The 15814-nt window shown below is 36.5% G+C and overlaps 1 long non-coding RNA gene and 1 other non-coding gene across 2 annotated transcripts; one reads left to right on the top strand and one right to left on the bottom strand.

The window, feature by feature from the left end:
* The first annotated feature begins 1317 nt into the window (after positions 1–1317).
* Positions 1318–3921, top strand: LOC133789617 (uncharacterized). Its single transcript, XR_009873635.1, has 3 exons — positions 1318–1404; positions 1522–1569; positions 3841–3921. It is a non-coding gene; the product is annotated as an uncharacterized LOC133789617 (long non-coding RNA).
* Positions 3922–12481: 8560 nt separating this feature from the next.
* Positions 12482–12588, bottom strand: LOC133793330 (small nucleolar RNA R71). The gene has a single exon (XR_009874778.1). It is a non-coding gene; the product is annotated as a small nucleolar RNA R71 (small nucleolar RNA).
* Positions 12589–15814: the final 3226 nt, after the last annotated feature.

The raw sequence follows: 15814 nt of genomic DNA, 5'->3' as shown, positions 1-15814 counted from the left end.
CCAATCCACTATTGGGATGGCTCCTTATGAAATGATATATGGGCGAGTTTGTAGATCTCCTTTACACTGGGATGAAGTTGGGGAGAAACAGATCTTAGGCCTTGAGGTAGTTTGGGAAGCCAGTGAGGCAATCGAGAAGATTCGCCAAAGGATGCTTACTGTCCAGAGTAGGCAAAATTGTTACACGGACCTTAAGAGAAGTGAGATCGAGTTTTCAATGGGCAAGTTTGTCTTCTTGAGAGTCTCGCCGATGAAGGGTGTTATGTGTTTTGGAAAGAAAGGGAAGTTATGCCCTAGATATATAGGTCCATTTGAGATTTTGGACAGAGTAGGGCAAGTTGTGTATCGTTTGGCATTGCCCCCAGCACTAGCTGAAACACATAATTTCTTTCACATCTCGATGTTGCATAAGTACGTGTCAGATCCCTCTCATGTTTTGAGTTACGAGCCGTTACAGCTGAAGTAGAACCTAAGTTATGATGAATAACCAGAGCGTGTTATTGAAAGGGGAATCAAGGAACTGAGATCCAAAAGGATTCCATTAGTTAAGGTCCTGTGGAGGAATAGTACGGAACGAGAAGCAACATGGGAGTTGGAGGAGGACATGAGAGAAAGATACCCTGAATTATTTGGTAAGAAAGAATTTTGGGACGAAATTCCTTTTCAAGAGGGTGTATTGTAGTGCACCAATTTTTTTTTATTATTTATTAAATAGTGTGCTTTATTTTAATTAATTGTTAGGTGTTGTGATTTATTTTATTTATTTGTTTAAATTAATTTTTAGAATTGTTTGGTAGAATTTTCTAAATTTAATTATTAATTCTTTATTTATTTATTAAATTTGTGAATAATTGAGTTCTGGTTGAATGCACCAAGGTGCATGGTAGGTAGCGATGCACCCTAGTGATTGAGTGTGTGCATGTGCATGGTTACATGGTGCACTTGTATAGAATTTTCTACACACTTTATTGTTTCCTTTTATTAGATTTATCTTGTTTATTTAAATAAATAAATAAATAAAAGAGAGGAAAGGAAGAGGTGGACGTGTGAGGCTTGGTGGGAAAGGAGGGTTTCATTACCATTTTTTATTTGGGTGATTTTAGATAAAATAGGAAAAGATGTTGTCATCTATATGCATTCTTATTTTCCTATAATTAAGAAAATAATCAAATAAAAAAACAAATAAATGAAAATAAAGACAAATAGGAAACTTATTTTTTCTTTCATTAGGCTATTATGGGCTAGGTTAGAATAAAGAGGGAAGGAAAGAAGAGAAGAGCATTTTTGCTCATTGGAATCCACGGCTAGAGAGAGAGAGGAAGAGCATGAGCTAGAGAGAGAAATGAAGAAGGAAAGAAAGAAGGAGAGGAAGAAGAAGAAGGGATTCAAAATCCCTAGGTGTAGGTACTCTATTATGTTGTTTCTTTTTCTTTTATTCTCTTCTTCTTGAATCTAAAGTAATGATGTTCTTCTTTTTCTTTTGTTTTCTTCCTTGTTCTTGTTGGGGTTCAAAAATTATAGGTGCACAAGAGGAGAATCAACCTTGTGGTATTGATTTCTATCAAGGAGGTAGTGAATCTAGCCTTTTGGTTGTTGTGGTGATGGATCTTGATTTATAAATGTTGTGTTTGTTGTGGTTTTGAGGGATTGTTTTGATGAAGGGTTTCGGCCTAGTCTTAATCTAGGGTTCATCGTGTTTTTTTTTTATGTTGATAAGCATACTTGTGAGTTTGAATGTTTGGGATATGTTGATTTTTGGATATTCTATGTTCATGTTCATGATAGGTTTTGGCTTATGCATGTATAGGGATCCTCCTTGTAGGATTGTTATTTTAATTTTCTTAGATCCAAGTTCTAGGATCCTGTGTAAATATTGGCACGATAATTTATTTGGATTTCTTGTTATTGAATTCATGACAGTTGATGAATATGTTTATGAGAATTTTGGTTTTCTTTTATGTTTAGGTCATATGAATTTCGGCCTAGGGTTCTTGTGCCATGTATATGTATGATTGATCTAGAATTATGCCTATAGGTTGAATATATATGCGATGATATGGATTGTCTTAGAATAACAACATGATAATAGATACATGCTAGGGTTGGTGATTTATTTATATAAATTTAAACATGTATGATTATTGTGTAAATTTTTATGAAGCATGATGTAAAAAGATGGATTTCATGATTTGTTAGAGAAAATATGAGTTTTTAATTTCAAGATGGTGATTTTTGAGGGTTTATTTTGTTCCTGGAATTTCTTGTAAAAATGTTGAAAAAGTCTTTTAAATGAAAGAAAGTTTGTATGTTTGTTGAAATAATATAACACCCTAAACTATGTAAATATTAAAAACGGTAATTTTAAATGTAACCTTGAGTGTTCACTTTTAATGGGTATGATTTCTCTATTTTAATCAAGAAAAATGTTGAGATTACTTCACTTGTTATCTTTAAATTAAATAAATGGTGGTTGAAAGTTTAGTTTAATAAATTAAAATAATTATTTGATGATCACATCTAAGGTTATATTACATAAAATCAAGTCTTAAATAATACAAGCAAAATATATTTTCTCACACTTAAAATTATATTTTCCTCACATCAATTTTATAATTTTATTAATTTAAATAAAATTGTTATTTTTCTAAGGGAACATGATATTTATAAGTACTTTAAATAGTTTCAAGTTTTTGTTAGTCCAATGCAATTTAAAAATAATAAATGAATTTATTGTATTTTTAAATGGCTAAATAAATTATTTTTATGGAATAAAATATAATGTCTTAAGAGGTTTAATAAACAAGGGATTTAAAAGAAATAAATAAGGGTGAGAAAGTATGTTGCTAAACCCTTATTTTGAAAATGATAGAAATAAGCACGTAGAAATTATTGTTTTTAACGTCACTTTTTAACAACGTTCCCACGTATGCAATTCGCAAGCAAATGCACTTTTACGTTTAAAAATATGTCTAATATTCAACCATATGATTTTTACTTGAAAACCATGCATGTATAATAATAGGCAGAAGTTGCATTATTCTTTTGTGATTGTAAGTATAAAATGTGTCTGCTTGGAAAATATGTGTAGATTTCAAAGTGTGTGCATGACCAATGCACACATGGGGTATATGAGTTGGGCACAAGAAAGTCTTATGTGATACTAAGGAATGCTATTTGATTATAATTATAGGCTCGTTGTGCAGTTGTTCAATTTTTGCTTTTGCTCGGATCAAAAGTAAAGAAGTTAGATAGAATTTTGTTTATTTATGGTGTCAACGGTATGATTGGTTTGTATGAAGATAAATGCAATGTGTGATGATATACTTTTTGATATGAAGTATGAAATGTTGTTGTTTATTGATATGGTGAGATTTGATGAACCATGTATATCCTTTTTGTGATGATGCTATTGGATTGGATGTATTTCTGTATGTTGTATGATATGTAAATGGTTGTTAGCGTGTTGAACACGACACAACAAATGAGTTACTAAGGATATAAAGACGTAACTCATAGGGCGGGCGTGCCAAGGTTATTCAAGGAATAAAACCTCATATTTACCTCAAGATGTGACATGGACAAGGTAGGGGGCCATGTTCACAAAGATATGATGATGATGCTTATGATGATAATGTTTATGATGATGATGTTTGATCATGACTATGATATATGATGCTTGATAACGATGTATAATGATGACGTTAAGTGCAATGTTTGACGATGTATGTATATGACGTTGTAGAAGTCTTACGATAAGATTATGTTTTGTTGTGTTGTTCGTTGTCTGTTATTTGTACTTCCTTACTGGCCTTTTAACTCACTCCCTTACTTTCCCTTCAGGTAGAAAATATGGTTTCTCTTTGGCACGCATGGTGATGTGGGGAGTTGCGACGTCGGGGTGTGTATGATGTGGGGGTATCCTATGGGTGAGCAAACGATCAGCTTAACACCAAAATATGTTATGTTTTTTTTTAGAACTTATCAGTGGGACTTGAACTTATATATATTTTTAAAACGTTGCATGAGAACTTTAATTTTATTTTAAACTATTCGACCCAAGTTACATGTTTTAGCAAGGCCCCACTAGGATTTTCATATAATAAGTGGTTTTCTTCTTTAAGTTTATAAGCATGTAAATGTTTTACAAAGTATTAGTTTAAGGGCGTTTTACATAAGTATTAAACACTACTGAAACTAAAATTTCCTCACCAACTTGCTCATTTGCTAACTGAGATACTCCATAATTAATTCAGTCCACTCATCCTGTATCTCGTTGATTTCGTCAGCAAAATATGGTGCCTTATTCGTAAACTAATTAGGAAATATTTAAAATAATAAGTTAGAAATTATCCACATAAAATCATGAGCGATAGTATCAATTAAAATTAAAAGATATAACAATACCTCGTTTCCAAATAGATCTTTGCTCTAGGTTGTGAAATCAACTCTCTCGCAAACTTCATAATGTAAAAGACACACTTGGTTGGCCCGGTTTGGTTTCGACACTATTACAACATAGTTATCCAAATGTAAGCATTATATTTTGCAAGTTATTATAATAAAAATATGTCAAAAATTTCAATACGATAAGTAAAAGCCGTACTCGGTGGGCCGAATTTGTGTATGCCCATTACTTTTAAATCCAATCGAGCTTTAATTCCATCCTTACTCCGACCAGAAATATTCAGCAATGTACTAATTAAGCTATCTGACACGTTTTTCTCAATGTGCATCACATCCAAGTTATGCCGCAAAACCAAATGCTCCCATTATTCAAGATTAGAAAAAATAGATTTCTTCTTCCAACAACTTGTCGCACCATCTACAATCTCCTTTGTTTTTTCACGTCTAACATTTTTTCTCTTATTTGTATAATTTCTAGGCTTACCAAACTTGCATTGGACTTTGTTCAACTTTGTTAACAATTGTCCTCCATGTAAAGGTGGTGGAGCCTTTCTAAATTCAAGTTTACCACTAAAGCATCTGTCTAACTTTGAAATTCATGTTCTTCTTGTAATTACTTTTGGTGTCCCATATAACAAATCTTTCTAGAGTATTTTAAATATTCAGAATGAATCCCTTCTTCACAAATGGGACATGCCTTGTATCCTTTCACACTAAATCCAGAAAGATTACCTAAGGCTGGAAAATCATTAATGGTCCACAACTGCACTACTTTAAGATTGAAATTTTCTTTCCTATAAGCATCGTAAATATTAACCCCTTCATACCACAATGTGCTCAAATCATCAGTTAAAGGAGCTAGGTATACATCAATATTATTTCGAGGTTGTTTAGGACTAGATATGAACAAGGTCAAGATGGTAAACTTCCTCTTCATACACAAATATGGCAGTAAATTATAGATTACTAGCATTACAGGCCGACAACTATATTTACTACTAAAGGAAGTGTGTCGATTAATTCTGTCAGCAGAAAGACCCAAGGGAATATTCCTCGGTTCATCGCCGAATTCAGGCCATTTCACATCCACTGTTTTCCAAGCTTGTAATGACCCGACTATTTCTAAGACTTTAGACCATTAAAATCTACTAAGACATAGCTACTAATTTGAATACATACATAAGAAATAACATATCTTTATTTAAAACACAAAATATTGTGCAAAATACAAAGTAAGTATGAAATATAAAATACGGTATGGGTACCCATTGTTTAGTACATAAAAACATAAATAAAACATCATAACTTTAATCAAATGTTTAAAAACTAAGTGTGAAAATACATAAAGACATAAAACAAAAGACTTCATCCTTGATCTTCCAGCAGTCCACTCAGTCCATTCATCCTCAACACACATGCCAAGCTGCCACGAATCCTTCCTGCCTTCCATGTTCATTTTCCTGCATCATTCTAAAAAGAAAGGAATGATCCTAATGCCCAGCAAGGAAAATCTACTAACAACATATATCAAAAATCATAAACATAAGACTATATCATAAACGTATACTATAAAACATATGACTATAAAAACGTATATCATATAGGACTAAAATATTAATGGCCATTAACTCATTAACATGGTATGTGATAAAACCATCTAGGTCCTCTGTCTACTAATCGAGGTAGGTTAGATCACAACTATAGTATATGATAACCCATCTAGGTCATGTGTCTACTAATCGAGGTAGGGTAAATCATAACTCTAAACCATGAAAATGATAAAAATTATTGGGGTTTGCTATCTAAGCAACTATAAGCCCCAAGTGACTACAAAACATATTTATACATATATTCATAGCACATATCATAGCATAAAACATATCAAAGATATAAACACACATAATCTACCCTAGTTTCCTTACCAAAAACCGGGATATGGAGACAAGAACGTGATTTGGAACACTCCAAAAACCAATAGTAAAACCATGAGTTTCTAAAGAAAATGGATGAAAAAACCTAAACCATCAAAGAAGAAACTTACCGAAAAGAACCTTAAGTTTCAAGAAACTTCAATACCTAATAAAGAATCATAAACAAGAGTTAGGATCTGAAAGAAAATAAAAGAAAACTATAGAACCATGAAGAACTGAACTTAAGGATAAGAATACCTTGGTTAACTATGACTTGATCTACACCTCGATATTGAAATAACACTATATCTTACTTCCCAAGTGTTTAGAAAAGCTTAGATTGGAAAAGATTTTGTCCCAAAACCCAAGTGTTTCTCTCTATAGTAAACTTAGATGCTTGGAGGCTTTGAACAATGCTTGAATGATGAACGAAATGGCTGAGTACTAGGTCCTATTTATAGAGTTCAAGGAGTGAAACTAACCCCTTTTAATTTGAGTAAAAATGAAAAAAATTTGAATTTTCATTCAGCAGATGTCTAGAACTCGGTCAAAATCCTTCAAGGGTAGGTCCAAGTGGTTAAGTCTGTTTTTAAATTTAAAAACCTCACGCTTCAAAAAATCACTCCTAGGGGCGATATATCGCCTACCCTGGGCGATATATGGTTTAAACCTATATCCCGAGCCCCGTTTGTTCGTTCGTGCGGAGTCGACGTATTTTTCATATCTCCCACAGACGATATACCAGCCCCTATAGTTGCGATATATCGGCATATGTTGATATATCAAACACGTATTTGCACTTTTTCAGCATATTTTGAATTGATTAAACAACTTTGACTGAGTCAAAACGTGATCCTAACAACTTTGACTGGAAGGTTCTAGAGATTCTAGATCTTTCTTTTAATTTAAACTATTCATCAAAAATACTTAAATCCTTAATAAACATGATTATGACAAGTGTCACATTCTTAATAATTCTATCTAAACCTTAGGTTATAATAATTAATATTTCTAGGACCAGCAATATTAATCAAACCTTATGTTATAATTAATATTTCTAAACTATAGGTTAAACTTATAAAATCCATAACTATTGCTATGAGTTTCTAACTAAGTCCTCGCTTGAACCAAAATCCACGAAAACTAACATACTACAAACTACTACTAATTACTACTAACTGCTACTACTATCTAGCTAATTAAAAATTCTTGGACACTACAATTCTCCCCTACTTAAAAGAATTTCGTCCCATAATTTACTTACCAAACAATTCAGGATACTGTGCTAAGATGTCTTCCTCCAACTCTCACGTTGCCTCCCGTTCAGAACTATTACTCCATAGGACCTTGACTATCGGAATACTCTTAGACCAGAATTCCTTCATCCCTCTATCTAGGATGCTAACTGGAAGCTTTTTTCACATCTATCTGTCCAGTTGAACTTCCGTTGTTTCTGGGCCAGGTTGGTAAGCGGAGTGGCTATCTTAGAAAAGCCTTCCACAAACCTTTGATAATAGCCTGCTAGCCCGAGATAACTTCTAACCTCTGGCACATTCTTAAGTCTTCGCCAATTCTTCACAACCTCTACCTTAGCTGGGTCTACAGTAACTCCATCCATGGAAACTATATGGCCGAGGAAGGCTACTTGCGATAGCCAAAATTCGCACTTCTTGAACTTAGCATAAAGTTGATGCTCCTTCATTCGGAACATGGTCATTCTTAAATGTTCCTCGTGCTCAACTTTTTCCTTGGAGTACACCAAAATATTGCCAATGAACACTACGATGAATTTTTCCAAGTAATCCTTGAAGACCCAATTCATTAAATCCATAAATGCGGCTAGAACGTTGGTAAGACCAAAAGACATAACTAGAAACTCATAATGTCCATATCGAGTTCTAAAAGCTGTCTTTGGAATATCTTCTTCCCGTACCTTGAGCTGGTGAAACCCGGGCCGTAGATCAATCTTAGAAAACACAGTCGCTCCTTGGAGTTGATCAAATAAGTCGTCGATCCGGGGTAGCGGGTACTTATTCTTAATTGTCACCTTATTCAGCTCGTGGTAATCTATACATATTCGCATGCTTCAATCCTTTTTCTTCACAAATAGAACTGATGCTCCCCATGGTGAATGGCTTGGTCGAATGAAACCCAAGTCTAAGAGTTCTTGTAGCTGCGTTTTCAACTCCTTGAGTTCACTTGGTGCCATCTGGTATGGTTGTCTTTGAGATAGGCTCGGTTCCCGGTACTAGTTCAATTGTGAAGTCAATTTCCCAAGTCGGCGACAACCCTGGTAAGTCATTAGGAAATACTTCTAGGAACTATTTTATAATGCGGACGTCTCCAACCTTTACTGGTGTTTCCTTTACCACATCTGTGACGCTGGCTAAGAATGTGTGATGTCCTTTCTCTATCACCCTCTGAGCTTTGAGAGATGAAATATGTGGTGTTCATAGTCCTGAAACCTTTACCATAAAACATAGTCTCTGACCTTCAGGAGTTCCTAACATCACTTTCTTGCGTCTACAGTCGATGGTTGCACCATGCCTTGCTAGCCAATCCATGCCCAGTATCACGTTGAATTCTTTTATATCTAGCTCTATCAAGTCTTCTTCTAGTTCTATGTTCTCAATTTTGATCAGTACGCCTAGTACTATCCGTGATGATAGGACTGCTTCGCTCAAAGGTAATTCTATCACAAACCTAGTTCTAAATCTTTCATAAGGTTTGTCTAATTTCTCTATCATTCCTAATGAGATATACGAGTGTGTTTCTCCCGAATCAAATAATACTGAAAATATTTTATCAAGGATAGGAATCTGACCTATAACCACTTTGTTACTAGCTTCAGTTTTTCCCTGGGTCAAGGCAAAGACTCTGGCTGGAACCATCTTGTTGTCCATTTTCTCTTCTTGTGTGAGTTGTGGACATTCCTTCTTCCGATGACCTTCCTGACCACAATTGTAACATCCTTTAGTGTTTGCGTGACACTCCCCAGGATGTTTCTTTTGGCATTTGGAGCACTGTGGGTATTCTACATAACCCGACCTATTTTTTCCATTGCTAGTCCGTGCTCTTTTCTCATTGTCGGCTTGCTTACTATCACGATGCCTTCTCCTATGGCCATTATTGTTGCTATGCTTATGATTTTTATTGTGGTTTCGACCATTCTGAGGTTGATTCTACTGCTTAGGTTAAGGCTTACTAGCCTCCTCCTTACTAACATTCGCGTGAAGCCTTTCCACTTCTATAACTGTTTCTACAGCATCGACGTAAGAAGTGGTTCCAGGATTTGCTAGTTTGACTCCTAGCTCAATCTTTGGTCTGATTCCTCTAACAAACTTAGTGACCCTCAAAAAGTCGGTTGGGACCAACTCTGGTCCAAACTTGGCTAGTCGATCGAACTGTCGAGCATACTCTGCTACTGTTAAGTTGCCCTACTTCAGACTGGTGAACTTTTCTAGGGAATTATTAGATAGTGAATAAGTGAATGGTAATAAATTGGAATGACGAGATTAATTGGTAAATATAAGGAACATTTGAGGAATTAGTGGGAATTGTGGAAAATGACCATTGTACCCTTTAGTACCCTAAGAAGGTTAGAAGGCTTCAGAGGCATAATGGTCTTTTGGTAGGCAAGTGATATACTCAAAAGTTACTTGGGATTAATGTAGAAGGAAGTAGAAACAACTCAAGCTCTCTCCTTCAATCTCACGATTTCTCTCATCTTTCTCATTGTGCTTTGAGGTTAAGGAAGGAAGGGGAAGAAACCTAGGCCTTGAGCTTGTGTTCATTGAAGGAAAATTTAAGGGAAAGGCTGAGCTGAGGCTTGGAAGTCGGAAATTAAGCTTAGTTGCTTAAGGATTTAAGCTCAAGATTAGTAGATTGAAAGCTGGTGGGAGATTCAAACACAATTAAGGTAAGTTCTCTATTATTGATTATGTTAGGAATTCTGGTATCTGAGTAGAATTAGACAAGGATTTTGGGTGATAATGGTTGTTGAATTGGGATAGTGATTTTGTTATAGTTGTTATGTTTTTGGGGTCTAAAAATGTGTGCTATAGTTTTGAATTCGTAGCTAGTTTGATGTTGAATTAGGGAGGTTTGTTAGGGGAAATTATGGGTTAATTGGCTGGGGAATGTGTGGAAGGAACCCAGAATTTCTGGGCTCGAATGGAGCGCACCGCGACCCAGCCCTGGGGCACTGTGGCGCGTGTGGCCTTCTGGCCCTGGGATGCTCTCTCATATGGGGGCGCGCCACGACCCACTAAGCCAAGTTGCAGTCCGCCTCCCCTTTGGCTTGGGTCCTTGCTCTCTGACATAAGGGCAAGTCGCGACCCACTAAGCCAGGTTGCGACCTGTCTAGGGATTTTAGCCTTGGAGTGGATTTTCGAATTGGTAAGGCTCGGGGGTTCGAACCTAGGCGCTCGGGACAATTTCTACTACCCGGTTTAGTAGAAATTAAGGTCCTAGAGGCTAGTTTTTGCCTCCTAAGTATTTATTTGGATTGGAAGTTAACAATTACCCATTGGACACTGTGACTAGGTTTATCTCCAAGGGTCAGGACTGAGGATCGTGCTCAAGACCATTCCATTATCTTAGTTTGGAATTAAAGGTAAGAAAACTGCACACTTGTTTGGCTGTGTTGGGACTGAGATTCCCTGTAATTGAATACATATGATGTATAACTGTGATGATGCCATGTGAGCATGAAATGAATTTCCTAAGAGAGTCGGGGGCTGATAATTTGCGCATAGGACGCGACTTGGCCACTGTGAGCTGGGGTCAGCTAGATATACACTAGACTTGACCTAAGCGAGCCGGAGTCGGTGGGTTGAACAAAGGGTGCAGCCTAAGGGCGTCGACCCTGAGTATTACATGATGATTGAGATAAATTGATGAATATGTATATGTTTACTGCTATTAATCTAATGTCTAGGGCTTGTTGATTATTTGGATGATTGATTTACGATTCATTAATTTTCATCACTGAATATGTGTCTACTATCATGGTGTACGTGGTGTAGGTAAAGGAAAGGCCAAGATGGATCAGCCATGAGTTGGAGAGCTCTGGGGTCGAGGTGTACATTATCAGCTGCTCATCCACCACGGTCGTGGGAAGTACATTGACGGAAGCCTAAAACTTGTATTTTTCCATTAAAGTGGCCAATAATTATATATAACTTTTGAGAGTTTGTAAATTTTTCTTTTAAACTCTGTTTTTGGAATCCCATGTACCAAACATCTATTTTAATGAAAATTAACCGTTTATGATCAAAATCTTTTAACCCTAACCTGTTTATGACTTTATGATCATATTTTTTTATTCAAATGACTTGATTAGCAAGGCTTGCACCATTTCAAATACATAGTGTAACGATCTTGGTTATCCAGGTGTTAAATACTTGATAACAATCCTTATGGGTTTGACCTTTATTACATTGTATTACTTGTTAAACGAATGCATATACTTGCGTGAAGAAAATATGTAACAAGTTTTTGGCACCGTTGCCAGGGACTGTTTTTGCTAATATCAAGGAAACCAATTCTTTTTCTAATTTGGTTATTATTCTTTTATACTTTATAATTCTGGTTTTTCGCAATTTGTGATTTCAGGTGTTCAAGTAGTTTATGTGACGACAGGATCAGAATCAAGGGTGCCTGTTGATCCTGAAATCGAGAAAACTTGTAGAAGAAATCAGAAATAGAAACGGGTAGAAAGAATGGCTCATAATCAAGCTGGTAATATTGGTGTTGCCGGAGTTGCGGAACAAGAGGCACTAGTTCAACAACCAGCACAAAGAAGTTTGAGAGATTACATGCTACGTACTGTCACAGGGGCACAATCATGTATTACACCTCCAGCAGTTGAGGCCAATAACTTTGAGATCAAGCCCGTTATTCTGAAAATGGTACAAGCATCAATTCAATTTGGGGGATTACCAACGGAAGATCCAAACTTACATTTGGAAAATTTCTTAGAGCTATGCCTCACATTTAAAATGAATGGAGTAAAAAATGATGCAGTAAAGTTGAGGTTGTTTCCATTTTCATTAAGGGACTAAGCAAAGACTTGGCTTATTTCTTTGGTAGCTAACTCTATTACAACATGGGAGGACCTCACTCAGAAATTTTTGGCCAAATTTTTCCCATCATCATTATCTGCAAGGTATAGAGGTGAAATCAACAATTTTCACCAAATAGATGGTGAGTCGTTGTATGATGCGTGGGAGAGGTTTAAGGAGTTGTTAAGATAATGTCCCTACCATGGAATTGAGAAATGGATGTTAGTCCATATTTCTTACAATGGTTTATGCGGTACTACCGCACAATCATTGATGCAGCGTCTGGAGGAGCATTCATGAGAAAGAGCACTAATGAGGCTTATGATCTGTTGGAAGAAATGGCTATGAATAACTATCAGTTGCCATCAGAAAGAGAATTAAATAGTATAATTTGTAATACTGAAATATAAAGTGGATGGTAGATGAAGTTCATTGCCTTAGTTCATTTAATTATTGAATTCTATTTCCTTCGCTATCTTTTATTCCTACAATTACGTTCTTATTTCAATAGTTTTACTTAATTCTTATAATCAAATTATTGTTTACCAAATAGAATATTAGGATTAATGATTGGTACTTGGTAACAGTCCTTGTGGGTTCGACCTTTCTTACATTATATTACTTGTTAAATGAACGTGTATACTTGAGTGTAGAAAATTTGTAACAAGTTTTTGGCGCCGTTGTTGGGGAGTGCATGAATTGGATGCCATCTCGATGTTGTTAGCTCAAGTGGAAACATTGACCGAACAGTTACAATAGAACAATATTCAAGCTCTAGTTACACAGATGCAAGTCATATGTGAGTTATGTGGGGGACCGCATTTATTTGAACATTGCACAATGAGGGATTTTAATAACATTCCTATGGAGCATGTGCAAGCAATAAGGAACTTCCCAAGGCCCTCCAATAACCCATATTCCATGAATTACAATCCTAGGTTGTAGAATCACCCAAATTTTTCTTGGACAAGTGGTCAGGGTAGTCAGCAACAATTTCAACAGAATCAACCGCAGTATCCACGACCTCTTCTTGGGTTTTATCAGCAGCAACTAGTAAGACCTGCACAGCAACCGATGCAAGCAAAACAAGATAGTTAGGCTGATGTGTTAACTCAATTTATGATAGAAACGAGGTCATCAATTCAGAGCTTGGAAACTCATATTGGATAGTTGGCTACGTTAATGGCAAACCGAGCTCAAGGGAACTTGCCAAGCACTACTGAAGTAAATCCAAAGGGAAATATTAATGAACAGTGCCACGCTATTACCTTGAGGAGGAAAGCCATGTATCAGGGACCAAGTATGGAAAAGAAAGTTGAGCAGAAGCAGGATCAACATGCGCCTACTATTGAGGACAAGAAGAGAAGGTTATTGATAATCTTCTAGCAAGAGAAGTGGTACCTCTAGTGTCTATAGATCACCACATAAAGGTTCCATATCCGCAGAGACTCCAAAAGAGCCATCTTGACAAGAAGTTTGCAAAGTACTTAAAGGTATTCAAGAGGCTGCATAGCAGCATCCCCTTTGTAGAAGCACTAAAAAAGATGCCCAGTTAAGTTCAATTTATGAAAGTGTGGCCTTGACCGAAGAGTGCAGTGCTATTCTGCAAGGGAAGCTTCCACAAAAGTTGAGGGATCCTGGCAGTTTCACAATCCCATGCACAATTGGTAACTTTGAGTGTAAACATGCACTTTGTGATTTAAGAGCCAGCATCAATCTCATGCCTCTATGAGTATTCAAAAGACTTGGTTTGGGTCAGGCAAAGGCAACCACTATTACCCTATAGTTGGCGGATCGATCGATGGCCTATCCGAGGGGGATAATTGAAGATGTCCCCGTGAAGGTAGATAAATTTATTTTTCCAGCACACTTTATTGTGTTAGACATGGAGGACAAGCTTTCATTGATGTTCAAAAGAGAGAGCTTAAACTCAGAGTTCAAGGGGATGAGGTGGTATTCAATGTCTTCAAGGGAAGGACATATCCGATGGCTAGTGGCAGTTGCTACAGTGTGGATGTGATAGATAAAGCAGTCCCAGGAAGAAGGGTGAGTAGTGATGCCTTCGAGGTGGTGTTGGCAGGTGGTGAGGAAGATGATGATGATGTCGAGACGAGAGAATATGTAAAGTGGATTAACTCTTACCAACCGTACAAGAAGAAATTTGAACAGTTGGCAGAGGGACCCAAACGACCATTAACATCTATTCAGCAGCCACCATAGTTGGAATTAAAGTCTCTTCTGGATCATTTGTGTTATGCATACTTGGGTGAGAAGGAGACTTTATCGGTAATTATTTCTGCTGACCTCTCAAAAACTAAATTCGAGAAATTGTTGAGGGTTCTCATAAATTGGCCATAGGGTGGACATTGGCGGATATTAGATGAATAAGCCCTTCAACAATAATGCATAGAATTTTATTGGAGGAAGATAGCAAGTCATCTATAGAGGCTTAGAGAAGACTCAATCCAGCTATGAAGGAGGTTGTACTTGAGTAGATCCTTAAATGGTTGGACGTCGGGGTGATCTACCCAATTTCTGATAGTGTTTGGGTGAGTCCAGTGCAGGTGGTTCCAAAGAAGGGTGGAATAACAGTAGTAAAGAATGAAAATAACGAGCTAATCCCAACTCGAGCTGTGACCAGATGGCGCATTTGCATTGAATATCACAAGTTAAATAAGGCAACACGAAAAGATCACTTCCCACTTCCCTTTGTTGATCAGATGTTGGATAGGTTGGCTGGTCATGAGTATTATTGCTTCATAGATGGTTATTCAAGGTATCATCAAATTTCCACTACACTAGAGGACCAAGGGAAAACGACATTTACATGTCCCTATGGAACGTTTTCTTTCAAGAGAATGCCATGGACTATGTAATGCACCAACAACATTCCAACGGTGCATGGTTGCTATCTTTTCGAATATGGTGGAAAGGAGCATTGAGATTTTCATGGATGATTTTTCTGTTTTGGGCTCTTCGTTTGATGTGTGTTTGGGTAACTTGGAGAATGTATTGAACCGATGTGAAAAAGCAAATCTGGTGTTCAGTTGGGAAAATATCATTTTATGGTAAACGAAGGCATAGTACTTGGGCACATAATTTCTAGTAAAGGTATTGAGGTGAATCGAGCCAAAATCTCAACAATTGAAATTCTTCCACCACCGGTGTCAGTGAAAGGGGTAAGAAAATTCCTTGGGCATGTTGGATTTTACAGAAGATTTATCAAGGATTTTTCAAAAATTTCAAAGTCTCTTTCGACCTTGTTGATGAATAGTGTGCAATTTGACTTTAATGGAGATTATTTAAAAGCTTTCCAAACGTTAAAAGAGAAGTTAATTTATGCACCAATAGTTGTTGCACAAAAATGGGACCTTCCATTCGAATTGATGTGTGATGTCACTGACTATGCAGTTGGGGCAGACTTGGGTAAAAGAG

This window comes from Humulus lupulus, chromosome 7, assembly GCF_963169125.1.
Source record: "Humulus lupulus chromosome 7, drHumLupu1.1, whole genome shotgun sequence".
NCBI lineage: Eukaryota > Viridiplantae > Streptophyta > Magnoliopsida > Rosales > Cannabaceae > Humulus > Humulus lupulus.
The sequence above is the reverse complement of the archived record's forward strand: the minus strand, read 5'-3'. Positions and strand labels throughout refer to the sequence as shown.